The following is a 26995-nucleotide window of genomic DNA, read 5'->3' as shown; positions in this document are numbered from 1 at the left end:
TTTTATATATTTTTAAAAAGGGTCCTAATCAGCTCAGGCTGTCATAACAAAATACCATAGATTGGGGTTGCTTAAACAACAGTAATTCCTTCATCACAGTCTGAATACTGGAAATTAAAGTTCAACGTACCAACAGGGTAGTAAGAGCTCTCTCACTGAATTTCAGAGAGCTGCCTCCTTGCTGTGTTCTCACACGGGCTTTCCTCCACACATATGGGTGGATAAAGAGAAAGTAAGCTCTCTGGTGTATCATCTTATAAGGGCATTAATATCATAATATGAAACCCATCCTCATGATCTCATCTAAGCCTAATTACCGACCCCCAAATCCTCATCTTCAAATACGGATGCATTGGGAGTTAGAACCTCGACATATAAATTTTAGGGGAATACCATTCAGTTAATATCATAAAGCTTTGTCTCAGTTTTGGGTGGATAACAGAACATTGGGGACAAAAGTAGAAACAAGAGAACTAGCCAGAAACCTGTTACAATAATCTAGGTGAGAGATGATCATTGTTTGGACATGGTTAGAAGTATTGGAAGTAGTGAAAAGTGGTGATATATTAGATACATTTTGAAAGTAGAGCTCTCAGCATTTTCCAATAAGTTGTATGTGGGTCACAGAGAATAAATAGTCAAGAATGACTCCAAGGATCTTGTCCTAGAAAAGTGGTTGATGTGGTTCCATTTACTACAATGGAAAATACAAGGGAAAAACAGTTTAGGTGGGAGAGGGTGAAATCAGGAGCTCAATTTTGAGCATGCTAGGTTTAAGCTGCCATGCATGTAGTGAAATATATCAATCTGGAGCTCATGTAACAGGTCTACAATGAAGATATAAATTTGGGTGGCATTAGTGTGTAGATGATATTTAAGGCCAAGGGATAATATCAATTCTGGAACAATGTAGATATAAAAAAGAAAATAGGACTAAGGATTGAACCCTGGGGCACTCCAACATTTTGAGAGGTGGGAGTAGAGAAGAATCCATGAAATAAGACAGCATGAAGAGCCAGTGAAGCAACAGAAAAACAACAGCGACAACAACAAAGAAAAAAACAATAAAATAATGTCCTATAAGCAAAGCGAATAAAGGATATCAACTTGGAAGGGGTGGTAAGCAGTGCCAATGTTTCTGAAAAGTCAAGTAAATGACAGCTGAAAATTGACCATTGGAGTTGAGCCTTATGCCCTTTATTACTAACAATTATCAGAATTAAATGAACTTGATTAGTAGTAGCCACTTTCAAAGAGAATTTAAATGAAAATAAGATAAAACTGCAGGTTAAACAAAAAAGAGAATATTATCCTACAATAGTTTATGGAACATTAAACATGAACACAACAAGTTTATCTCAAAAGTCCCCGAAAATCTATAAAAAGAAATGGGTAATGATTTAGGGCTTCTGGTGGGAGAATTATTCAAAGATAAAAATCTTCAAGGAGGTATAGGCTAGATTGTCTACAGATTATTTTAAGCTATCAGGAACCTTTACTATCCTTTATGCACAGTAATGGATTTTACACAATTGCCAATTAAGACTGTAGTTCACTTTTATAGATCTCTTTATGCATGAGACTTATCTCACATTTTTAAAAAAGGTGAGATTCAGTGTTAGAAGCAAATGAAAGATTGTACAGTGGTGCGCATAGAAAGAAGAGAAATAATATAACTACTGGATAGTATATTCTTGATAATTGTTCAAAATAGGAAGATGCCAAGTATGGAGTGACTACTTCAACTCCTACCAAGAGTAAATGCATTTGCAATTTTTTTGTTCAAGGATAATAATAGAGATGATAGAAATTTTTAATTAAAATCAAGTATCTTTTTTATAGTTAACTGAATGTTAGTTAAATCTATTGTTTTGAGTCAGTATAATACAAGTGAGGTTAGACACAGACAAGATTATTTTATTCATATACCAAACATAATAAACTTAAGGTCATAAAGTCATAGAATGTGTTTACAATTGTATGTCTTCTTACTAAGAGACACAGGAATTATTCAAATAGAATTTGTTTCAATAAACAACCATCATTTTCTGAAAATTCAAGTGGTATTTTTGCTTGTGGAATGAATTTCTCCTCATTGCAAATTTTCTGTGCTGATCATATTTTCACCCAAGTGTGAATTATGTCCAAAGAAATGTCTTGTCATACCCATCTATTTGGTAAACTAAATAAAATTTTATTTATGAGTTTTACTTAAAGTAAGACATACAGATTCTCTGCGTTTCTCATGAAGTCTAAGATTCTGGTTAGGTGATTTATCAAAAAAGAAATGTAAATGACTAACAAAGTCATTTGTTAAACATCACCACGTACCTATTAGAATGACTAAGATCTCCAAAACTGACAACAACAAAATCTGGTTAGGATATGGAGCAATAGGGACTCTCATTCATTACTGGTGGAAATGCAAGATGGTGTAACTACTTTGGAAGACAGTTTGGTAGTTTTCTACAGAACTAAACATAGATTTATCATATGATCCAGCAACTTTATTCTTTAGTATTTACCCAAATGAGTTGAAAACATGTCCACACAAAACCTGCACATGAGTGTCTATAGAAACTTTATTCATAATTGCCATAACCTGGAAACAACATGTTATGCATGTGTTTCTCCAGTTTTTTCAGCACCATTTGTTGAGGAAACTATCCTTCTCCTACTGGGTGTTCCTGGCTCCCTTATTGAATATTAGTTGGCCATAAATGCCAGGATTTTATTCTGGATTCTCTATCTCATTCTTCTGATCTGTGTGTCTATTTTTATACCAGTACAATATGTTTTTATTGTTGTGGCTTTGTGGTATAGTTGAAAATCAGGAAGTGTTATACCTCTAACTTTATTCTTTTTTTCCTCAGGATTGCTTTGGTTACTTGGGGTCTTTCGTGGTTCCACTTAAATTTTAGGATTGCTTCTCCTATTTTTGTGAAAACCATATTTGGTGATTTATGGGGGATTGCATTGAATCTGTAAATGGACATTTTAATAATATTTATTCTTCCAATCCATTTACACAGGATGACTTTTCATTGCTGGTGGAAAGAATTTTTTCAATATCTTTTAGCAAAGTCTTATAGTTTTCATTGTACAGATATTCCACTTCTTTGGTTAAATTTATGCCTACATATTTTATTGTTTTTGACACTATCATAAATGGAATAGTTTTCTTTATTTCTTTAGCCAATAAGGAAAAAAGATATAGTATAGATACACCATGTAATATTATTCAGCCATGAAAAAGGAAGATATCCTGCCATTTGTGAAAACATAGATGAACATTAAGTACATTATGTTAACCAAGATAAGTCAGACAGAAAATGACAAGTACTGAATGATACTGTTTATATGTAGAATATTTTTTTTTAAAAAAGTCAGACCTGTAAAATAATAGTATAATGTTGGTTACCATGGGGTGGGAGTTGAGGGGATAAAACTGATGGTGTTTAAGGGTACAAATTTGTAATGAGTAAATGAACCATAGAGATCTAATACACAGTATAATGAATATAGTCAATAATACTATACTATAATGATGTAATGTGATAAATATTGCTTCCGTGGCAATTATATTACAATATATAAATGTAGCGAAGTAATATTGTACACCTTAAAGTAAAATATGTCAAATTCTAAAATAAAAAAAATAATTTTAAAATACATAACTTTTACTATAACTACAAACAAAAAAAAAGACTTCCAACTTCTACCAATTATCCAGTTCTAAAGCCACATCCATATTTTTAAGTTTTTGTTTTAGCAACACCTCAATTCATAGTACAAAAACTCTAGTTAGTTAACTATGGTTACCTTTTAAAAAATACCACGGACTGGATGGCTTAAACAACAGAAATTTATTATCTCACAATTCTGGAGGCTGCAATTCCCAGATCAAGGCAGCAGTAGGGTTAATTTCTCCTGAGGCCTCTCTTCTTGGCTTAAGATTGGCCTTTTCTCTGTGAGCATCCCTGTTCTTTCTTTCTCTTCTAATGAGAACACCAGTCACATTGTATTAGGACCCCATCCTTATGGCTTGGTTGAAATTAATTACCTATTTAAAGGCCCTGTCTCTAAGTCTAGTCACAATGGTGGTTAGATCTTTAACATACGAATTTAGAGAAGGAACACAATTCAGTAAATAACTAAGTTTAAAATTCTTATTTATTCCTAATATATTGACACTTTTGTCATTATAAAATATCTCTCTTTATCTCTAAAAACATTTTATTTTAAACTCTAATTTGTCTATTAGTATAACCATTCTAATACTTTTATGTTTGCATGATATATAGTAGTCTTCTTTTATCCAGTTTTCCTTTCCATGGTTTCAGTTACCCGTAGTCAATCACAGTTCAAAAATATTAATGGAAAATTCCAGAATAAAAAAAGTTCATCAATTTATATTGCATGTTGTTCTTAATAGCATGATGAAATCTTTAGTTGCCTGCTCTGTCAAACCCAGGACATAAATCATCCCTTTGTCCAGAAGCTCTGCATTGTAGACACTCCTTGCTTATTAGTCATTTAGTAGCAGACTGGGTTACCAGATTGACTATCTCAGTATTGCAGTGCTTGTGTCCAGGTAACCCCAATTTTATTTAATAATGGCCTCAAAGCACAGGAGTAGTGATGTTAACAATTTGGATATGCCAAAGAGAAAATTAAAAGGTAAGTCCAGCGCAAGGTATTTTGAGAGAGAGAGAGGGAGAAGAGAGAGAGAGAGAGAGAGAGAGAGAGAGAGAGAGAGAGAGAGAAAGAGAGAGACCACATTCATGTAATGTTTATTACAGTACATTATTATAATCGTTCTATTTTATTATTAGTTAGTCATTAAAATCATACTGTATCTAACATATAAATTAAATTTTATCATAGGTAGGTAGGTAGGTATGTGTAAGAAAAAATGTAGTACATATAGGGTTCTACACTATCTGCATTTTCATGCATCCACTGGAGATCTTAAAACATATGCCCTGAGGATAAGGGTAACTACTGTATCATTTTTTATTGTCTTGCTTTTCACCTATTTTATCTTTAAATTATGCCTCCTATGGTCTGCATAAAATTGATTTCCTTTTTTTAAATTTTAGCTTGAGATTATTCAGGCTTCTTGAATCTATGTACTAATATCCTAATAGACTGCTTGAGAGGTAGCCACAGTGAGGCTATCCATGGGTCTGGCGGCCAAAGTTTTATAGCTCTTTAAAATACTGCACAGAAGCAGACAATAAGTTTTTTAAAATGATGCCAGAGCATTAGATGCAGCCAAAATAAAGATAAAGAATTCAAAAGTAATAAAAGTGAAGCTTCTCCTAAAAAAAAATAGAAGAGCTAATAAAAATAGGCTCCGATGTTGAATTGTTACTCAGAACATCTGTTGTACAAGTTATTCACACAGACCACAATACACTGAAATTGGTCCCTAGGAAAGACCTTCTTATAGAAAATATACCATATTGTGATACACCAAGTGAGAAGCAGTGAATTTTCTATGAAAAAAATTGAGTCTTTGTAATTTTTAATTTTAAAATATATAACTGGCAAAAATCCTGGATATGCATGTATTTTCCCCCGAACTGACATATTGAAAATGAGTGAATTAAAATATAGTTGTGTAATTTAAAAAAAGTTCAACCATTATATCTTCAAATATTTATTCTGTTCCATTCTTTTCCTTATTCTTTTAGATTGCTGATTAAATGTGTTATATGATCTCAATCTATCCTACAAATCTATTAGCCTCTTTTTCATATTTCCCATCTCTTCATCTTTTGAGGCTATATATTTTCTTCAGTTCTTTATTATAGTTCACTAAACTTGATTTAATTTTGTGTAGTCCGTTGTTAAACCTATCCATTAAATTTTAAATTTTAGTTATATTCCAATTTGGGGGGTTCTGCATAATTTATTTTCATATCTACTCAGTTTTTACTCATACTTTTCAATACTCTCTTTTTATTAAATTAATTGGAGTGATACAGTTAATAAAATTATAGTTTCAAGTATACAACTCAATAATATGTCATATGTATACTGCATTTTTTGTTCACCACCCTAAATTAAATTTCCTTCTGTCACCATATCTTTGACCCATTTTATCCATATCTACCTCCTTTCTCCCTGCCTTCCCTCTGGTAACCACTAAACTATTGTTTGTGTCCATGAGTCTCTGTCTTGTTCCTTTTTCACTTTCAGTTTTTATATTGAAATATAATTTGTTGAAATATAAAAAACAATTTCTATGCTATAATGTTACAAAGATGCAGTTTTGTGGATCTTATTCTGTCTTTTGTTCCTACTGGCTCACTCAAGGTGATTTTTTAAAATGATTTTTTCCCTCATTTTCTTTTGATTTCTATCTGTGCGAATTATGTTGGGCTTGGCATACGGGTGAGTTCCCTCAAAAAAAAAAGAATTTGAGTTGGTTCTGTCAGACACTTGGAGAAACAGTCAGTCTGGATTTATTTTAAGCTAAATACACAGCTTTAGGTTATCCAGACCACTCAGATGGTATGTATCTGGGTGGTAAACTTATGCAAGGGCTAGCTTGCTATTAAGGCATCTCAAGAGGAGATTACCTCACACTCCTACCAAAGTTCAAAGCAGATATTACAGTTTTTCATACAGTCTCCATAATGAGAAAAGATTTATTGCTAGTTAACCCTTAAACTGTGAGTATGGTTCTTTGGGACCTAAGCTTTGTAGAAGGGTCTTCTCCTAGATTCTTCATCTTAGGTGGACCATGGGCTTTGTCTCCTATTCCTTGAGCTCCAAAAGTTTGTTAAGCTCAGCAAATGCTCTCAAAGTAAAAGTTGGCTTCAGCGAGCTGCTTAACTCTTTTAGGTCTATACCTTCATTTACTCACTGGATGATAAGTTCTTATTTTCTTTTCAGTTTATAGATGTATTAAAGAAGATTTATATAGTGTTTGTATTTAGTTTGTATTTGTTTTCCATGACAGAGTCAGTCTGGACACGTGATCTGCCAGTTTACTAGAAACAAAAATGATTTCCATGTTTTTCCATGTGGTATACTCAATTCTGTTGAAAATACAATGAGAAAAGTACTCCCATATATTATATTGGTGGCTGTGTAGATAGAGATATCTTTCTGAATAATAAAATGCTTAAAGAGCCTTATAGATCTTAATATATTTGGGCACTGTATTTGCAAATATAGGTTTTTAACCTAGGGATACGATAAGAGTGCAGAAAAGTGAGTTTTGTTTATGGCAGTATGATTAACGATATCCCATACATGAAGACAACCTAAATATCCTATAGCAGGGGTACTCAACCCCTGGGCAATGGACCAGTATCTATCTGTGTCCTGTAAAGAAATGGACCAAACAGCAGGAGGTCAGCGGCAGGCAAGAGCAAAGCTTCATCTGTATTTGCAGCTGCTCCCCAGCGCTAGCATCACTGCCTTAGCCTCACCTCAGATCATCATACAATAGATTCTCATAGGAATACCAGTCCCTAGTGCCAAAAAGTTTGGGGACTGCCAAACTGTACAAGAATAGTAAAATAAAGATGGTACACCCATATGACATAATATTATATAGAAGTTATATAGAAATTATAATTATGTTTTAGAAAAATATTCAGGGACATATGGAAATGCCTTAGGTATAATATTAAATAATAATTAGGATACAAAATTATATACAAACCACCATTCTATGCATAGAAAAAAGTGTTGAGATGATATAATTAATTCACATTTTATGTGTCTCTATTATACAAATATGACTGCTTTTAGTTAACTTTAAAATTTTTTTCTGTATTTTCAAAGTACTTTTTATAATGAACTATTATTTTCATTAAAAAGATATAAAAGTTTTATTTTTCTTTGTTTTTTAAACAAAGGTCTTAGACAAAATGGTTTTGCCAGTGTTTAATAATTAAAGATGCCCTTTGTATAAAACACAGAACTTTTGACTGATTTAAAAATTATTTCTGATTAAAGGTGATTAAGAAACAGCCTGACTAGATGGAGAACCAGAAGAGAAAAAAAGCAATTAGGTGGATCATTTCATAAACTATATAAATATCTAACCAATGTACTGTATACCCAAAACTAATAATAAATTTAAATTAAAAAAAAGAAACAGCCTGAAAAATGGTCCATCTGGTCTTTTCAGACATTTTAACAAACAGAAAGGATTTACTACAAAGATGCTTCCATTGATTATGCAAAAGTACAATCATTAAGAGGACTGGAAAAAAAAACAAATTAACCTTAAAAAACTCTCTTCTCTAGCAACCAGTAAACTTGCACCAACTTTGCATGCTGTTAACATTCTCATTCTAATCCTCTCTTTCTCTCTCTCTCACTCTCTCAAATTCCTCTGTATCTTTGCATTATATATATATATATATATATATATATATATATATATATATATATATATACTGTGAATTCTCAGAGTATTGAAAACATATTTGGTATTTATTTCCCTATTAGCCCTCAATCTTAGAATAATATGTGAAAACAATAGATAAGAGCACAGATACTTGCTGGTTAATTCACTCAGTAACTCCTGCTTTCCTCCTTTTTTTCCTTCCTCCCATCATCATTTTGTTTCATTTACTCAATAAGTACTTTTGCACCTGTGTCTGTTTTGTGCCTGACAGTGAGGACATAAAAATGGCAAGACATAGTCCCAGATTTCAAAAACTTTACCATTCAGATTTCTAACACCAAAAAAAAAATCAAGTAATTCATTGATCATACAATGGAAGCAATCTAAATTATAATTTCTGGACCTGAAAACTATTATTGCTTTTTCAAAATCCTTTTTTTTCCTGAATTCTTTTATTGTTGCATTTTAAGGATACTTCCTTTGTTAGACAGAGGTTAAATGTTGAAGCAAAATAAGAGCTACATAGAATACTCTAGCCCACAGGATTCTCAAACCTGGCAGCATAACAGTTCCCTGAGGAGCAGCTCTTAAAAGATATCTTAAAAGATAGCCAATGCTTGGGCCCTGATATAGACCAATTAAATCAGAACATGGAGAGAGAGTACATCTAGGCATCTACTTTCTAAAAGCTCCCCAGGTGGTCCTAATGTGCAACAAAGGGTAGAAACCACTAGGGTAAGCTAAAATTAAATTGCTTTTACATATATTAATTACAATCGTGTTAAGAGAATAATAACAAATGTGTAATCTACATATACATATGAAAATAAACTCATGCTATCACATCCATCAGTTTAAACAACTAAATTAGATATTGTCTAAGGAAATAATTTCAAAAGTATTTAATATTTTTTACCAGTGTGGATAAAGAATTATCAGTTCTATAACACATTACCTCTATGCTTTTATTTTACTAAATTAAATCACGAGGTAAATCTCTCTCCACTCCTGTTTTTAAAATACTGGAATTTTTAAAATTAAGAGGATCTAATAGCAAATGTGAAGATCAACTATATTGCGCAAAGCCTATACTAATCTAGAGAGGGGGATCTCAAACTCCCCAGGCACTAGAATCATCTAGAAGGCTTGCCCGAAACCAGATGGCTGGGTCTCAACCTTAGAGTTTCTGATTTAGTAGATCTGAGGCAGAGACACATAATTTGTACTTCTGATAGATCTCAGGTGATGCTGATGCTGCCGGTCCAGAGATCACACACTGAAAACCACTGTTCTATATAGAATAATAGCAAGCGATGTAACATCATGACAGAGTGAAAATAATGCCTCATTTGTCCCTTTAAAGTTACAACAATTCAGTTATTATATAGAGTAATAGCTCATAATAGATATTTGATAAATACTTGATCAATTTAATTGAGTCAATAATATATTTTAAGGTATAGAAACTCACCATATATTTAGTGCATCCAAATATATGTAAGGATAACTATATTTTTATTAGTTTACTATTTTTCGAGGTGTCGCTTATGAATCGCTATATAAAAATCACTTGAAGTGATTATTAAAATGCAGATTCCTGGGTTCTCTCCCAGCCCAACCTAATCAGAATCTCTCTTGGTGTGGCTCAAGAATATGCATTTTAAACAAAATTCCAAAGTATTTTTAAAATCTTTTTCTACAGTTACGTCTATTAACAAAACCCAGTAAGTTTCAAGTGTATGAAGTGTAACAATTCAACAGTAAGTCATATATATATATATATATATATATATATATATATATATATAATTGTTTGTTCATCACCCACAGATAGATTTCTTTCCGTCACCACATATTGGACTCCTTTCACCCCTTCTACTTCCCCTCCGCCTTCCCCACCTTCTGGTAACCGCATGTCTATTGTCCATGTCTGTGAGTCTCTGTCCTGTTCGTTTGTTGCTTTTAGGTTTATATCCCACATATAAGTGATATCATGTGATTTTTAACTTTTTCTGTCTGACTTATTTCACTTAGCATGACTATCTCCAGGTACTTCCACGTTGACGCAAATAGCAGTATTCCATCTCTTCTTATGGCTGAGCAATATTCCATTGTATATATGTACCACAGCTTCTTTAGCCAATCATGTATCATAAAACACTTCAGCTGCTTCCATGTCCTGGCCACCGTGAATGATGCTGCTATGAACATCAGTGTGAATATAACTTTTCAGATAAATGTTTTTAAAACTTTTGGGTAAATATCCAGCAGAAGGATTGCTGATTCATATGGTAGATCAATTCTTAATTTTTGATTAAGCTTCCAAACTGTTTTCCACAATGGTTGAACCAGTTTGCAGTCACAGCAGTGTATGATGGTTTCTTTTTTCCACATCCTCTCTAATACTTGCTATTACTTTTCCTTTTGATAACAGCTATTCAAACAAGTGTGAGGTGGTATCCCATTGAGGTTTTGATTTGCATTTCCCTAATAGCTAGTGAAGTAAAGCATCCTTTCATATATTTGTTGGCCATTTTTATGTCTTCTTGGGAGAAGTGCCTTTTCAGGTCCTCTGCCCATTTTTCGATAGGATCATTTGTTGTTGTTGTTGTTGTTGTCGTCGTCGTTGTTGTTATTGAGTATTATGAGTTCTTTGTATATTTTGAATATTAGGCTTTTATTGGAGGTGTCATTCACAAATATATTTTCCTATTCAGATAGTTGTCTTTTTGCCTTGCCGATGGTTTCTTCGCTGTGCAGAAGCTTTTTACTTTGATATAGTCCCATTCATTTATTTTTGCTTTTACTCCTCTCACCTTTGAGGTCAAATTAATGAAATCCTCTTTAGACCCAAGGTCCATAAGTTTAGTTCCTATGTTTTCTTTTCTGCAATTTATCGTTTTGGTCTTGTATTCAGGTTCTTAATCCATTTTGAGTTAATTTTGGTGTGGTGATAGACAACAGTTTAGTTTCAATCTTTTGCAGGTGGTTTTCCAGTTTTTCCAGCACCATTTATTGAAGAGTCTTTCCTTTCTCCACTATATGTTTTAGCTTTTTTGTCAACAATTATTTGCTCGTATAAATGGGGATTTACTTCTGCACTCTCGATTCTGTTCCACTAGTCTATGTGTCTGTTTTTCTGAGAGTACCATGCTGTTTTGATTATTGTTGGTTTGTAGTATAATTTAAAGTTGGGCAGAGTGATAACTCCAGCCTTATGCTTTTTTTCCTTGGATGACTTTGGTAATTCAGGTCTATTGTGCTTCCATACAAATATCATGATTTTTTTTGTTCTATTTCATTAAAAAATGCCAATGGAATTTTGATCTGGATTGCACTAAATCTATGCAGTGCTTTAGGTAATAAGATCATTTTACTATGTTGATTCTTCCAATCCAAGAACACAAAATATCTTTCCATTTCTTTGTGTCTTCTTCAATTTCTTTTAATATGGTCTTCTAATTTTCATTATATAGGTCCTTCACATGTTTCACCACGTTTATTCCTAGGTATTATTATTATTATTATTATTATTATTATTATTATTATTATTTTGCAATTGCAAAGGGAACTGTTTCTTTCATTTCTTTTTCTGACAATGCATTTTTAGAGTATAAGAATGCTATAGATTTTTGAACATTGATTTTGTATCCTGAAACTTTACTGTATTTGCTTATTATTTGTAGTAGTGTTCTCGTGAAGTCTTTAGAGATTTTCTATATGGAGAATCATGTCCTTCTCAAATAATGACAATTTGACTTCTTCATTTCCTATTTGAATGCCTATTATTTCTTTCTATTGCCTGACTGTATTCTCTAGGACCTCCAGTGACATACTAAATAACAATGATGATAGTAGATAGTCTTCTTTTGCTCCTGGTCTTAGAGGAAAGGTTTTTAGTTTTTCATACTTAAGTATAATGTTGGCTGAGGGATTGTCATGGCCTTTATTATGTTGAGGTACTTTTCTCCTATACCTATTTTATTAAGTGTTTTGATCATAAATGGATACCGTATCTTGTCAAAGGCTTTTTCTGCATCTATTGATATAATTATATGATCCTTATTCTTTGTTTTCTTTATGTAGTGCATCACATTAGTCAATTTGCATATGTTAAACCAGTCCTGTGACCCTAGGTGTAAGCACACATGATCATGGTGTATAATCTTTTTAATGTGTCATTGGATTTGATTCACTAGTGTCTTTTTTTTTTTAGGATTTTTGCATCTGTGTTCATGAGAAATATTAGTCTATAGTTTTCCTTTCTTGTGTTATCTTTACAAGGTTTTGATATCAGGGTATTGTTGGTGTCAGAAAATGAGTAGGAAATATTGCCACTCTGATTTTTTGGAAGAGTTTGAGGAAAATAGATGTTAAATCTTCTTTGAATATTTGGTAGAATTCATTGATGAAGGCATCTGGTCCTGGACTTTTACTTTTTGGTAAAGATTATGATGATCGTTTCAATTTCTATACTGCTGATTTGTCTGTTTAGTTTTTCCAGGTCTGATGCAGTCTAGGAAGGCTGTATAATTCTAAGAACTTGTCCATTTCTACTATTAAATTTGGTGTTACATAATTTTTCATAGTCTTCAAGCATGATTCATTGTATTTCTATGGTATCTGTCATGATTTGTCCTCTTTCACCCCTGATTTTGTTTATTTGTATCATTTCTCTTTTTTCTTTAGTTGTCTAGCTTGGGGTTTGCCAATTTTATTAATCTTCTCAAAGAATCAGCTTTTTGTTCCATTTACTTTTTCAATTTTTTTTGTGGTCTCAATTTCTTAATTCTGCTCTAATTTTGATGATTTCTTCTGTTCTGTTGATTTTAGGTTTCATTTATTCTTTTTTTTTCCAGTTTTTTAAAGGCGAAGTGTTACATTGTTTATTTAGGCTCATTCTAGTTTTTTGAGATAGGCCTGTAATGAAATGAACTTTCCTCTTATTACCGCTTTCACCTCATCTCAAAAGTTTTGAAATGTTATTTCTATGTATCTCTTGATCTCTCTTTTTATTTCTTCTACGACTCAGTCATTCTTCAGTACCATGTTGTTTAATCTCCATGTACTTGCTGTTCTTCTCTCTTTCCTTTTATATTTGATCTTCAGCTGTAAAGCATTATGATCAGAGAATATGGTTGGTATGATTTCCATCTTCTTATTTTTGTTGAGGGTAGTTTTGTGTCCTAGTATGTGGCCAATCTTTATGAATGTTCCATGTGCACAAGAAAAGAATGTATAAGCAGCTGTTTGGGGATGAAGGTTCTGTAAATGTCAATTATGTCCAATTGGACTAATATGTCACTTAAGGAAGTTATTTCCTTATTGATTTTCTGTTTAGATGACCTATCCATATCTAACAATGAGGTATTAGATCCCCTACTATGATAGTGTTTTGGTCTGTTTTTCCCATTTGTTCTGTTAGTAATTGCTTTATATATTTTGGGCCTCCCTGATAGGAGCATAGATTTTAATAAGCCTTTTTATTATTAATAAGTCTTTTATTATTATTATTATTAATAAGTATGATTCCCTTTATCATCATGAAGTGTCCCTCCATATCTTTCTTTATCTTTTTTATTTTGAGATGTACTTCATCTTATATTAGTACCACTACTCCTGCTCTTCTCTGAATGCCATTTGCTTAGATTATCACCTTCCACTGTTTCACTTTGTCTTTGAGACTGAGATGTGTCTCTTGGTGGCAGCATATAGTTGGGTTTTGTTTTTTGATCCAATTCTCATCAACTCTATGCCCTTTTATCGGTGAATTCAGAACATTTATATTTAGGGTGATTATTGAAATATGAGGTTTTCCTATAATCATTTCATCTTTTGTTTTCTAGTAACTCGGTGTTTCCATTGTTTCTTTGTCTTTGTGTTTCTATCATTTTAATTTGGCGGGGCTTTGTAGAGTTCCCTTCTTGTCTCTCTTATTTTATATTTTGTATCTCGGTTTTGCATTTTTGGTTTGTGGTTACCATTAAATTTATATAAAATAGTTATATACACAGTAGTCTATTTTCTTCTGCAAGCTCCTTATCTCCATTTCCCTTTGTAATATATATCTTTATTTCCTTTCCTTTTTTTTATCATCTCAAGTTGTCCCTATATATGCTGAACATTCATTTCTAACTTATAGTAATAATTATCTTCTTATGGTTTAAGCTTATAATACTTGCTCTTAATAAGTATTGTGTTATCCTGCTTCTGTCTGCCTGTTAGTTGTCTTATTCATAATTATGTATTTTTTATCATTTTGTTACAGGTAGGCTGACCCCTTTCATTATTTCCTGTAATGCAGGCCTCATAGTGAAGAATTCCCTCAACTTTTATGTCTGTAAAGGTCTTAATTTCTCCTTCATATATAAAAGAGGTTTTTACTGGAGACAGTATTCTTGGCTTGTAATTCCTTTTGCTTAATAGTTTGAATATTTGGTACCATTCCTACTTTGCTGGTGAGGTTTGTGCTGAGAAGTTCAAAGATTTTTCTAATGGATTTTCCTTTATAGGTTACCATCTTCTTTTCTCTGTGCCTTGAAAATTCTTTAGTCATCAATTTTTGATAATTTTAGTATAATATGTCTTGGAGAAGGCCTTTTTGGGTTGAGATAATTGGGTGTTCTGTTAGCTTCTTGGATTCAGAACTCCAGCTTCTTACTTATATTTGGGAAATTCTCATCAACTATTTGTCTGAATAAGCTCTCTGATCCCTTCTCCTTCTCTTCTCCTTCTGGTATACCTATTATTCTTATGTTGCCTTTCCTGGTGGTGTCAGCTAGTTCTTGTATTTCTCTTTCATTATTTTCCATTTTTTGTTCTCTCCTTCCTTCTGAATTATTTCTAGATTTCTGTCTTTGATATCATTGATTCTTTCCTCTATCTAGTCAGCACTATTTCCTAAGTTTGCTATTTCACTCTATCTCTTTTAGAATGTTTTTCATCTTCAGAAGTTCTACTTGGTTCTTTTTAAGGGTTTCCATCTCCTTGCTAAAAAACTCATTTTGCTGTTTTATCTTTTAAAAGTTCTTGTAATTGTTAATCTGAGTTATTTTGCATCTCGTTGAGTTTTTTCAGAAGTGCATTCCTGAATTTTCTATCATTTATACCACACATTTCTATGTATTTAAGCTTATTTTTTGGAGATTTTTCTCTTTCTTTCTGAGCTGTCTTGTCACTTTGTTTGTTCTTGGTGTTTGATAGACTATTTTTTCCTTTGGGCATTAATGAGAGTGTTTTCTGCTTTTTTTTTTTTTTTTCAGAAAGAATATTTATTATATAGACGTCTCTCTTTAGTTTATTGATAGGAAGGTGTTTTTCTTTTTATTTCCAGTAGGTGGTTTCCTAGCCTCTTGATCTCTGCTTTGAGGCTGACAATTAAATAGTCAAGTCACAATCAGTTACTTTTGGTCTCAGCCTCTGTCACTGGTACTGATAGTAAATTTTTGTTTCTTTAGTGTTTCCTCAAATTTCCCTGGAGCTAGTTCTAGGAGGATATGGGGTGAAGAAAGGGCACACTCTGGGTTGAAGGGTAGGGGTTGCTGCTAGTCTCCTGCTTTATAATCAGTCTGCTAAGACCCAGCTGTTTCCCCTCCACATTTAGTTCCCATTTTGCTTTCTTCTCTGATCCTTGGGCTACACTGTGTGGAAATTGCAGATTCCTCAGGCAGGGCAATTTGGAGAACCAGCCTAAATTATTCCTCTCCACCTCTTCCTGAAAGGAGTTCTGGCTGTGAGAGGAAACTTCTTTGTTCCTCTCAATCTATCCCCCAGACTTCCATGGTTCTGACCTCTTGAAGTTCTGATGTACAGATCACTTGCTCAGAGGTGCTTGTGTGTAGGTTGGATGTTATTTCTTGAGTTTTAGATGTTCATCTTATTTTTATTTCAATGGGAGAGATTCAGAGACATCTCATTGCCACTCTTCTGATGTCACTCTCCCCAAGTGTTCCTTGTTCACACTAAAGTTTGAGAATCAATGCTCTACTTTCTTATACATTCGATTACACTATTGCTCTTTTCTGGAATGCCCTTTCTCTTCATGTCTACACAAATCCTGTCCTGTTTTTTAAACCCATCTCAAAGACAGTTTTCTCTGAGCAGTCTCTTCTGATTTCATGTTTATCACACGTGATAAATGAAAACCAGGGAAATGTTGGGTGCTCTTAGATGGGACACCTGAGACAGTTGGAATAGTGCTCTAGGACTGCCTCTGAATTTTTCACTCAGAGGTTATAGCACTGAATTTGTACACATTAATGGGAAACTACAAAAATTGTAAAGCGAGTTTATTTAAAAAGCACTTAACACTGAATCTCTTGGTCACAGTAACTATATTTCAGGCAGAGGTACAGTAGTCATTCCCAAACAGAAGAGGGGACATTAGGGAGACAAAATGGCTGCACATAGAATAACTTCAACTGTGCAGCTGTGCAGTAAGGGAAATAGATTGTAATATTCACAGAGGGATCTTTCCTACCCAAGGAGACAAGAAAATAAGCTAACATCTTACTTAGTCTTGCATCAGTGATGAGGGATAAAAACATGGAGTTAGATCTGATAGTTGGCAGTGGCATCTGATAGGATTGGGTGCTAAGCGTGGAGCTAATAAGTGACAGAGGTAGAAGTTGAACTCAGAAACATTAACATCTATAGTGGTATTCTCTAAGTATGGTACCTGTCTTACTGATCGGAATTTACATTTTTTGCAAGCTCTCTAGATGATTAAACTTTAAAAATTACTGATCCACCATACTGTAAATGCATGTGTGGTGGTCATCTACATTTGAAGAAATCCTTGCAGCCTCTTCCAATTCAGCAGCTACTAGAAATTACACAAACTAATGTCAACATAAGAACAGAAGATACATACATATATGGGAAAACAAAAAGAACCCTCATGAGTAAAATTAAGCATTTTCTTTTACTTTTCTTTTTCACCAGTTAGTCAGAATCATCTCACCAGATAATCAGAAATTGGTGGGATAAGTAAAAGATGTGCTCACTTTCTCCCACAACCACCTCATAACTACGACTACACTACAGAACAACAATCATTGAGAATCACCTGAAGTCTAGCTGAGCAGAAGTCCTATAACTAAGGATATCAGGAAGAAACCACTTTAAGACTGGTAGGAGAGATGGAGATGGTAAAACAGGCTGTCCCCACACTAATATAATGGTTGTTTAAAATTGAGAGGGATATCTTATCTGCAAAGGTGCCCCCTAGGATAGATGAATCTCAGCCTGACACTAGGCTACCCAGCCTAGGGTTCCAGTGCCAAGAAGAAAAGTCCCCATAACATATAATTGTGAAAAACAGCAAAGATTGTGACTGAGACAGAAGGTGGCTGGAGTTTCAGGTGTTTCTCTAAAGAGACAGCACACGAATATATTTATCACCAGACTCACTCACTCTGTGATCCAGCATTGTGGCAGCAACTGGAAAGGCATCAAGGATGTTCAGGATGTTTGGCTTTAGTGCAAGGGCTGGAGGAGCAGCTTTCTCCCAGATAAAAGTGCAGGAAGAAGCCATTGTTCCTTTGTTGAACCCTCCCTCTACCCAGGCTAAATACACAGGAAGGCACCATATCTGAGTCTCCATCAACCTAGCTAATAGCATTCGCTCTGTCCTGGAGATTTCCTGATACCCCATCCCACTCAACTTGTGAACCAACCCAAACAACCCAAATCCCATGACAGTTTTGTAACTATTGATCTGTGCCTTTCCAATACAGCCTGTCTTGCCTCATACTGTAAGCTTTCCCAAAATCTCTCAAAGGTTCACAGAACCGAAACAAGCATCATCTGTCTTCAGTGTGCCCCTACCTCTTGATGAGCAGCCCCAAGCCCAGAACTAGTTGCAGCTAGCCTTGGTTCACAGCTTAGCCTCTCCCAGATACTTCCAAGCCCAGAACAAGTGGCAATCATCTGCAGATCACTTTGTAGCTCATTCCACTTGGCCTTGTGCAGGGTACATGCAGTGTCTGACTTTGGCCTATACCAGAACCCCTCCCAAGAGGCCCCAAAACCAACATACCAAGTGGCCAGTTTCAGACCACTCTAAAGCACCACCAAACCATTTCCACAAACAACATGCCCAAAGGGCAGACTGAGCAGGCATCAGAGCCCTAACAAAGCAAATCCTGCTCTATAGAATCATCCTGAGAACAATAGCTCCTCCACTGTAGTTACTCTACTCAGCAAAGCCATCATTTAGAATTGAATGAAAGCTAAAAAGATTTTCAGACAAGAAAAAATGAAAGGAGTTCATCACTACAGAACCAGTCAAGAAATGTTAAAAGGATTTCATTAAAAAGAGTAAGAAACCCCCCCCAGATACATACATATATATATATATATATATATATATATATATCAACAATTACTTTAAATGTATTAATTTAAATAGATTAAATGCTTCAATTAAAAGACATAGGGTGGCTGAATGAGTAAGAGAAAAAGACCTGTACATATATTGCCTACAGGACACTCACTTTAGAACAAAAACACAAAGACTGAAAATAAAGGGATGGAAAAAGATATTTTATGAAAATGCAAACAGAAAAAAAAGCTGGGGTAGTAATATTTACACCAGACAAAACAGACTTTAAAACAAAGCCTGTAACAAGGGAAAAAAGAACTAGTAATCCCATTTTTGGGTATTTATCCAAAGAAACACAAAACAGTACTTTGAAAGGACATGTTCTCCCATATGTTTATTTCAGCATTATTTTCAATAGCCAAGATTTGAAAGCAACCTAAATGCCCATCAATAGATGAATAGATCAAGACATAGTACATATATACAATGGAATATTTACTCATCCATGACAAAAGGATGAAATCTTGCTATCTGCCATAACATAGACAGAGAAGGACAAATACCACATGATTTCACTTACATGTGGAATCTAAAGAATAAAATAAATGAACAAACAAAAGAGAAACAAACTTAGAAACAGAGAAAATTTTGATGGTTGCTATATGGGAGGAGGTTAGAAGTATGAGTAAAGGGGATGAAGGGATTAAGAGGTACAAATCAGTAGTTACAAGATAGTCATGGGGTTGTAACGTATTGCATAGGGAATATAGTCAATGATATTGTAATAACTATGTGTGGTATCAGATGGGTACTAGATTTATCAGAGTAATTACTTCATAATTTGTATAAATGTCTAATCACTATTTTGTACACCTGAAGGTAATATAATGCAGTTAACCTCAATGTCAACTGTAATCAAAAATTTTTTAAATAGTTAAAAAATAATAATAATCAGCCAGCCCATCAACAAATACTTACTGAATGCTTTTCATGCACTTTTTATTATTGAGTAGTGGCATTTATAATTTGTCCTAAATTTATCTTATAATTAAAGGGAAAAATTACTAAAGCTCTACTTTATTTCCCACAGTGAGATAAAACCACAGAAGGTACTTAGAAGTCATTTAATTCAACCACTTAATTTTAGAGATAGGAAACTGAATGAAGCCCAGAGAGATAAACGATTAATTGTTCTAAGTCCTTAAACTGTTGAGTGACACAGTCAGTGACTAGATTTCTGGTCTTCTGTCAGTCCTATGCTCTTTCTTACACATGTCCAAATTTAGTGAATACCCCAGCAGCCCAAATCTGTGGAAGTGTCAAACACAATGACTTCAGTATCATTCATATTTCTACATAGTAGTACTGAGATGGGGATGTAGCTTCAGAAATTCACATCAATATATATTTTTCAAAGCCTTCATATAAAATCTAGAAATAGAAAATGTTGTTGTAAGCTCTTTGCCATATACTTTGATAATAGTACATGCTTCCTTTGTGCAAAATTAATCACCATACCATCAAAAATTGATTGCTAGATTATCTTGCAACCTAAGAAAAGCAAACCATTAAGTTTTGTAGATCAGTACACAAGAAAAAGGCCCACCAGACATTTAATTAACCCAGCTGTCACATATCTGTTACTGTCTCTATAAAAGTGGAAATTTGCTGGTAACAATCAAAAACTTCACACCTCTTTTTAATTGTGATAGTCTCTTACTTCCTCCATCTAATCTGTCTCAATGGCTTGGTTTGTGAGCTAAAGATTCCAGAATATATTCAACTATTTTTGATCCTGCAAATGGACTTGTAACATGGATGTACCTTGACATAATAACGCTAAGTAAAATAAGCCAGACAGAAAAAGTTGAAAATCACAGGATATCACTTATATGTGGGATATAAACCTAAAAGCAACAAATGAGCTGGACAAACAAACAGAGACGCATGGACATGGACTATATATAGACTAGTGGTTACCAGAGGTAGGGGGTTGGGGAAGGGGGAGGTAGACGGGGTAAAGTGTGTCAAATATCTAAAGGGAAGCTTAGCTGGATACATTACTCTTGGCTAATAGTTTCTTTCTCTTAATAGTTTGAATATTTGATTCCACTCGTGTTTGTCTTGTGAGGTTTGTGCTGAAAAGTCCAACAATAATCTAATGGGTTTTCCTATATAGGTTACCGCCTTCTTTTCCCTGGCTACCCTGAGAATTCTGTCTTTTTCATTGATTTTTGATCATTTTAATACAATGTGTCTTGGTGAAGGCCTTTTTGAGTTGAGATAATTGGGTGTTCTGTTGACTTCTTGAATTCCAAGCTCCAGTTCATTCCTTAAATTTGAGAAATTCTCATCCACTATTTGTCTGAAAATGTTTTCTTATCACTTCCCTTTTTCCTCCCTTTTAGTAATGCCGATTATTCTTCTGTTTTCTCTCTTGATGGCGTCAGCTAGTTTTTGTATTTCTCTTTCATAATTTTACACACTTTGGTTTCTCTCTCCTTTCTTCTGATTTATTACTAGATTTCTGTCTTCAATATCACTTATCCTTTCCTCCATTTGATCGACTCTATTTCCCAAGAATGCTATTTCACTTTTCACCTCTTGCAGTGTGTTTTTTTAATCTCTTGAAATTCTATTTGGTTCTTTTTGAGGGTTTCAATCTCCTTCCTAAAGAATTCATTCTGCTCATCTAATGTTTTTTCAACTCCTAAAATTGTTGATATTAGTCGTTTCAGATCTCTCTGAGTTTTTTTCAGAAGTACTGTCCTAAATTCTCTGCTATTTACGTAGCATATTTCTATATCTGTAAGCTTATTTTCTGGAATTTTTTTTTCTCTCTGAACTGTCTTGTTGGTTGTTCATGGTGTTTAATGAAATATTTCTTCCCTGGACATTAATGGAAATGTATTCTGCTTTTTTTCCAGAAAGAAGATTTATTATATAAAGGTCTCTCTTTAGCCTGTTGCAAAAAAGGTGCTTTTCTCTTGATTTCCAGTAGGTGGCGTCTAAGCCTATTGGATCCCTGCTTTATATAAAGCCTTAAAAATGCCTTTTTTTCTTATAGATTTTTAATCATGCTCGCTACCCTCAGTCTCAGTCCTTGTTAGCGATAGTTTCTGTAGTGTTTGTTCAGATTCCCCTGGGGCTCCACGGTGTTTGGTCTTGGGGGATATAAAAGGTGGGGCCTTCTTGGTTGAGGAATGGGAGCTGTGTCTCAGCCTCAGTTTTACAACCACTCCTGATAACAATCAACTGCTGTTTCTCTGCTCTTCTCACTTCTTTGCTTTCTGCCCTGATGACTGGACCCTGCCACTGGCCACGTGGCACTCCTACTTCTCCCAGGAAGGGCTGTTCAGGGAACTCACCACATCTTTTCCACTCCCCTCCTCCTATACAGAGCTCCACCTATGAGAGGCATCTTTGTTTCTCCCAGTCCACCACCAAATACCCCAGATTCTGACATCTGGTAGCTCTCATGCGCAGATCCCATGCTCAGACATGTTGGCGTGCAGTTTGGGTGTTTTTTGTTGAGTTTTAGTTGTTCAGCTTACTGTTGTTTCAAGGGAAGGGATCTGGGGACTTCTTTCACTCTGCTATGTTTCTCCAAACTCCCCCCTTTAATGCATTTTTTTTATTTCAATTATTATATTCTTATTTCTAAATGGTTCTTTTTAGGTTTTCTAACTCTTTACTGAAGTCATCCCTGAGATCATTGAGCATCCTTATAACCAGTGTTTTTGAACACTGCATCTGGCAGATCGCTATTCTCTATTTTGTTATTTTTTTTCTAGAGTTTTGTTCTGTTCTTTAATTTGGAACATGTTTCTTTGTCTCCCCATTTTTTTGGCTGTCTGCCTATTTTTGTTTCTATGCATTAAGTAGAGCTGCTCTGTCTCCCAGTCTTTGTAAAGTGACCTTATGTATTAGGTGTCCTGTGGGGTCCATTCGCACATTCTTCTTGGTACCTGAGCTGGGTGCTCCAGTTTTGTCTCTTGTGTAAGTTGTGTGTGCCTTCCTATTATAGTTGATCTTAGTTACTCTTTGCACATAAGTGGGAAGGATTGGCCCTCGGGCTGATTGGTTGTGGAGCCTGGCCATGACTACAGTGGAGTAGTTATTATGCAGGGAATGATTTTATAGAGCAGGATTCACTTTAGCAGGGCTCCAGTGCCTGCTAAGTCTGCCCTTTGGTTCTGATGTTTCAGGAGGTGACTTAGTTGCCTAGATGCAACATGCCAGTAGCCATAAACTAGCCTCCTGGCCAGACTGTGCTCCTGGGCACATGCCCAGCCTGCCTCCCTACAAGCCTGCCTCTGGCCTGTGTTATGCTTTAGGGTGGTCTGAAACTGGCCACTTGGTGTTTTGATTTTGGGACCTCTTGGTAGGGGTCCTGGTAGAGGCCAAAGTCAGACACTGCATGAACCCTGCACAAGGCCACTTGAAATGAGCTACAAAGTGATCGGTGGACGATTGTCACTTGTGCTGGGCCTTGAAGTGCCTGGGAAAGGCTAAACTGTGAACCATGGCTGGACGCAACTAGTTCTGGGCTTGGGGCTACTCATCAAGAGGTAGGGGCACACTGAGGACAGATGACGCTTGTTTCTGTTTTGTGAACCTCTGAGAGATTTTAGGAAAGTCTGTAACATGAGCCAAGATATGCCCTTTGTATGAAAAAAAACCACCAGAAGCTTTGGTTAGGCCAGCAAGTTGGGTGAGATGGTCTCAGGGAATCACCAAGGCAAGGAGAACAGTGTTAACTAGATCGATAGAGACTCAAGATATGGTTCCTTTAGGTTGGATGGTGGGAGGGCTTAGTAAAGAAACAATGGCTTCTGGTAGCACCTCTGTCTGTGAGAAAGCTGCCCCTACAGCTTTTGACCTGAAGCCAGACAATTCATGTTTTCTTCTATGTATCTGGCACCATTTAAGCTGCTGCCCAAGCTCAGAGTGAGTGGGCCTCTTAAGAAAAATGCCTGGGACTCCAGCCACCTTCTGTCTCACTCAGCCACAATCTCCGCTGGTTTTCATAGCCATAAGTTAACAGAATTCCTCTTCCTGGTACTAGAATCCTGGGCTTAGGAGCCTGGTGCGGGACTGGGACTCATCTCTCCTCAGAGAGGACCTCTGCAGATGAGATACCCCTCCTTATTTTTAATGGCCACATGTGGGTATCGAAACAGCCTGCTCATCTTCTCCACCCCTCATACCAGTCTTAAGGTGGCTTCTTCTGTATATTCTTAGTTATAGGACTTCTATTCTGCTAGACTTCAGGCAATTCACAGTAATGGTGAATCTATAGTTTACTTGTAATTTTAATGTGGTCATAAGAGGAAGAAAGTGCAGCATTTATGTACTCTTCCATCTCTGGCTAAGCGCTATTTATGTGCACTCTCATTTAATTTTTATAACAAATGTACAAAGAAGTTATTATCTCCTTTAGTCACATAGGAAAACAGACTTATGTAGATCAAATGACTTATTTAATTGTCACATAATCACTAATATGTGGTAGTGTCAGGATTTTAACTCAAGACTTCTGATTCCACAGAGGTGGTCCTTATGTCCAGAGGTGCCATCTGCTACTTTCTTTATCTCCCTGCTCTCACTACTGGTGTCTGGGCCTGCCTGTTCCTGCTGCAGCCACCCCTGCTGCCCTCCGGCCTCTAACTGAGGTCTGATTGCTTGTGCAACTAGTAACTTTACAGGCTGGTAACCTACATCTTTATCTATGAAAATCCAGTTTCCTTGCTCTGTGGTGCTATCATCATCTGGCACTTCACTGGCAATTTTGAGAGAACTGTAGGCACTGACCATCACTGCTTCTTCACTGTGATCTTCGCCCCTTTCTCCGCTATCATCTTCCTGTTGTTTGAGGCTGTGTCATTGCTGTTGAAACCGGAGGAGGTGGAGGATGCCAGAGGTTTCACTCCAGTGGCTTTCGCTATGCTGGGGATCAACACTGTCTGCTCTCAGATAAGGAGGTCCCTTGTGTTTGGCATGGTTATACCCTCAATGCTGGTGCCATGGCTCCTGCTGTGTGCCTCCTGGCTCATTCCTCAGACCTCTTTTCTCAGTAATGTCTGTGGCCTTGGAATTGGGCTAGCATATGGCTTCACATGTTGCTATTCCCTTGATTTCTCAGAGCAAGTAGCATTGAAGCTCAACCAGAAGTTCCCCTTCAGCCTGATGAGGAAGATTTCAATGTTCAAGTACATCTCAGGTCTTCAGCTGAAAGGAGAGCAACCCACAGCCGGAAGATGAACCCTGTGCCCAGCTCCTATCCTACATAGAGAGGCCACCTTTACGTGCCCCTGAGCCATCCTGTTGTCCAGATGTAGCCTGCCAGTGGCCAGAAACTAGCCTCCTGACCAGCCTGTGCTCCTGGGCACATGCCCAGCCTGCCTCCCTACAAGCCTGCCTCTGGTCTGTGTTATGTACAGAACCATTTTGGCACAACCTCTAAATCCTTCAGTGTCCATCCAGCTTCTGCAGGAGCCTCCATAGCGGTTCAACCCCTTGCTTTCCTCAACTGCCCTGGCACTGTGTATTCTGGGGCCCTGGCCACTCCAGCAACTGCAGGCTCCAAGGAGAACACAAGGGTTCTGATCCTCTGATGGAGAAATTATCTCACATCTTGGCCTCTGAAGAAGGTCCTCTCCAAGCTAAGGTTTTCTTGACAAAAAAAAAAAATATATATATATATATATATATATATATATATATATATACACGCATACATATATATATATGAACCGCAGCAGCATGCTGGTGGATCCATAGTGTCAATTACCTTTGTATAAAGAAACAACTTCTGAAAAAAAAAAGACCTCTGATTACAGAGCCCATACTCTTAACAAGGATATATATATATATATATATATATATATATATATATACACATATATATATATATGTGTGTGTGTATGCGTGTACATACATATATATATATATATATATATATATATATATATATATATAGAATACCTCTATGGGCCAGAGCCAGGCTCTGTGTTAGTACTTTGATATGTGTCCCTATTTCATCTTCATGACAACTTTGCGAAGTACAGTTTATTGTCCCCAGTTTACAGCCACAGAATCAAGACTGTGATTACATGAAGTTGCATAGCTCTGTAGTGGCATAGCTGGCCTTCTTGGCTCCAGGCCTAGGGCTCCTCCCACCTGCTGTTCTGCCTCTCAAAGAACAACTAGAAGAGGGCATTATCAGTGGCTGCCAATGGCTAATTGCCGCTCTGCATTTCCTTCCTGTCACTGTGTGTAGTGCTCTTGGTTTACAGTGTTTGTGTGTCTGTGTCTGCCCTTTGGGAGCTCCCAGATTGTGTGCTTGCCTGTCCCCAGGCCTGTGTTGTTTCTCCCCACAGTGACCACCATGCCCCACCCAAGACTTCTGGTGAGAAGGGCCAGGGTGAACCGCAGCAGCATGCTGGTGGATCCATAGTGTCAATTACCTTTGTATAAAGAAACAACCTCTGAAAAAAAAAAAGACTTCTGACTACAGAGCCCATACTCTTAACAAGGACATTCTACCAGTTTGTAAGCTAAGAGCATAAACTGATTTACTCCTGGATGCAGGACTTTCCAGTGGGGGACATTAAAATACATCTAAGACCACCACCTTATTTTCAAGCTTATAGTACAATTAGGGTACATATGACAAATAATTAAAAGGCTAAAAATATGTTTACAGTGTACAGGTAGCATGAATGAACATATTTTCAACTATATAAGCCCTGAGAAGAGCTATAAAGAAAAACTGATCAGAGCAAGAGGATTAAGTTGACAAGCATGTGCTAACAGTCTGAGCTATTTAAAAATGGGATAAACTTCTCAGGAAACAGTAAATTCCCACAGAGATTCTATGGATAAACACTTCATAGACCAAATTGGGTTGTTTTAAATGGTATCCAAAGTTCCTCCAATCCTGAGATTCTCTGATTTAGTCTAATTATTTTGAATAACCACTAATTTCCAAGTACTGGAATAAACTCCTCTCACAAAGAGAAGTAATACATACCTTCAAGGAGCCTACAGTCCACTGGTGCAAATAGCATAAACTGAGAAATGCAGAATGAAGTGTAATAATGCATGAGAGCAATGAAGATATACACCTAACTCAAACTGGGAAGGGGAATTATAAAGGAAAATTGAACATTTCTTAGAGGTGATACCTAAACTAACTCTTGAAAGTAGAGTAGAAATTAGCCAGGTATTCCAGTTATCTACTGCAATGCAACAAACTATTTCTAAAACTTAAAACAACAAATACTTTATCA

At 35.7% G+C, this 26995-nt stretch overlaps 2 pseudogenes; both read left to right on the top strand.

Annotated features, from left to right (window-relative positions):
- The first annotated feature begins 5183 nt into the window (after nt 1-5183).
- On the top strand, nt 5184-5496 carry LOC107509891 (annotated as a pseudogene).
- A 1822-nt stretch (nt 5497-7318) lies between these two features.
- Nucleotides 7319-25318, top strand: LOC107509871 (annotated as a pseudogene).
- Nucleotides 25319-26995: the final 1677 nt, after the last annotated feature.

Source organism: Rousettus aegyptiacus, unplaced genomic scaffold (assembly GCF_014176215.1).
Source record: "Rousettus aegyptiacus isolate mRouAeg1 unplaced genomic scaffold, mRouAeg1.p scaffold_m13_p_9, whole genome shotgun sequence".
Lineage (NCBI taxonomy): Eukaryota > Metazoa > Chordata > Mammalia > Chiroptera > Pteropodidae > Rousettus > Rousettus aegyptiacus.
The sequence above is the reverse complement of the archived record's forward strand: the minus strand, read 5'-3'. Positions and strand labels throughout refer to the sequence as shown.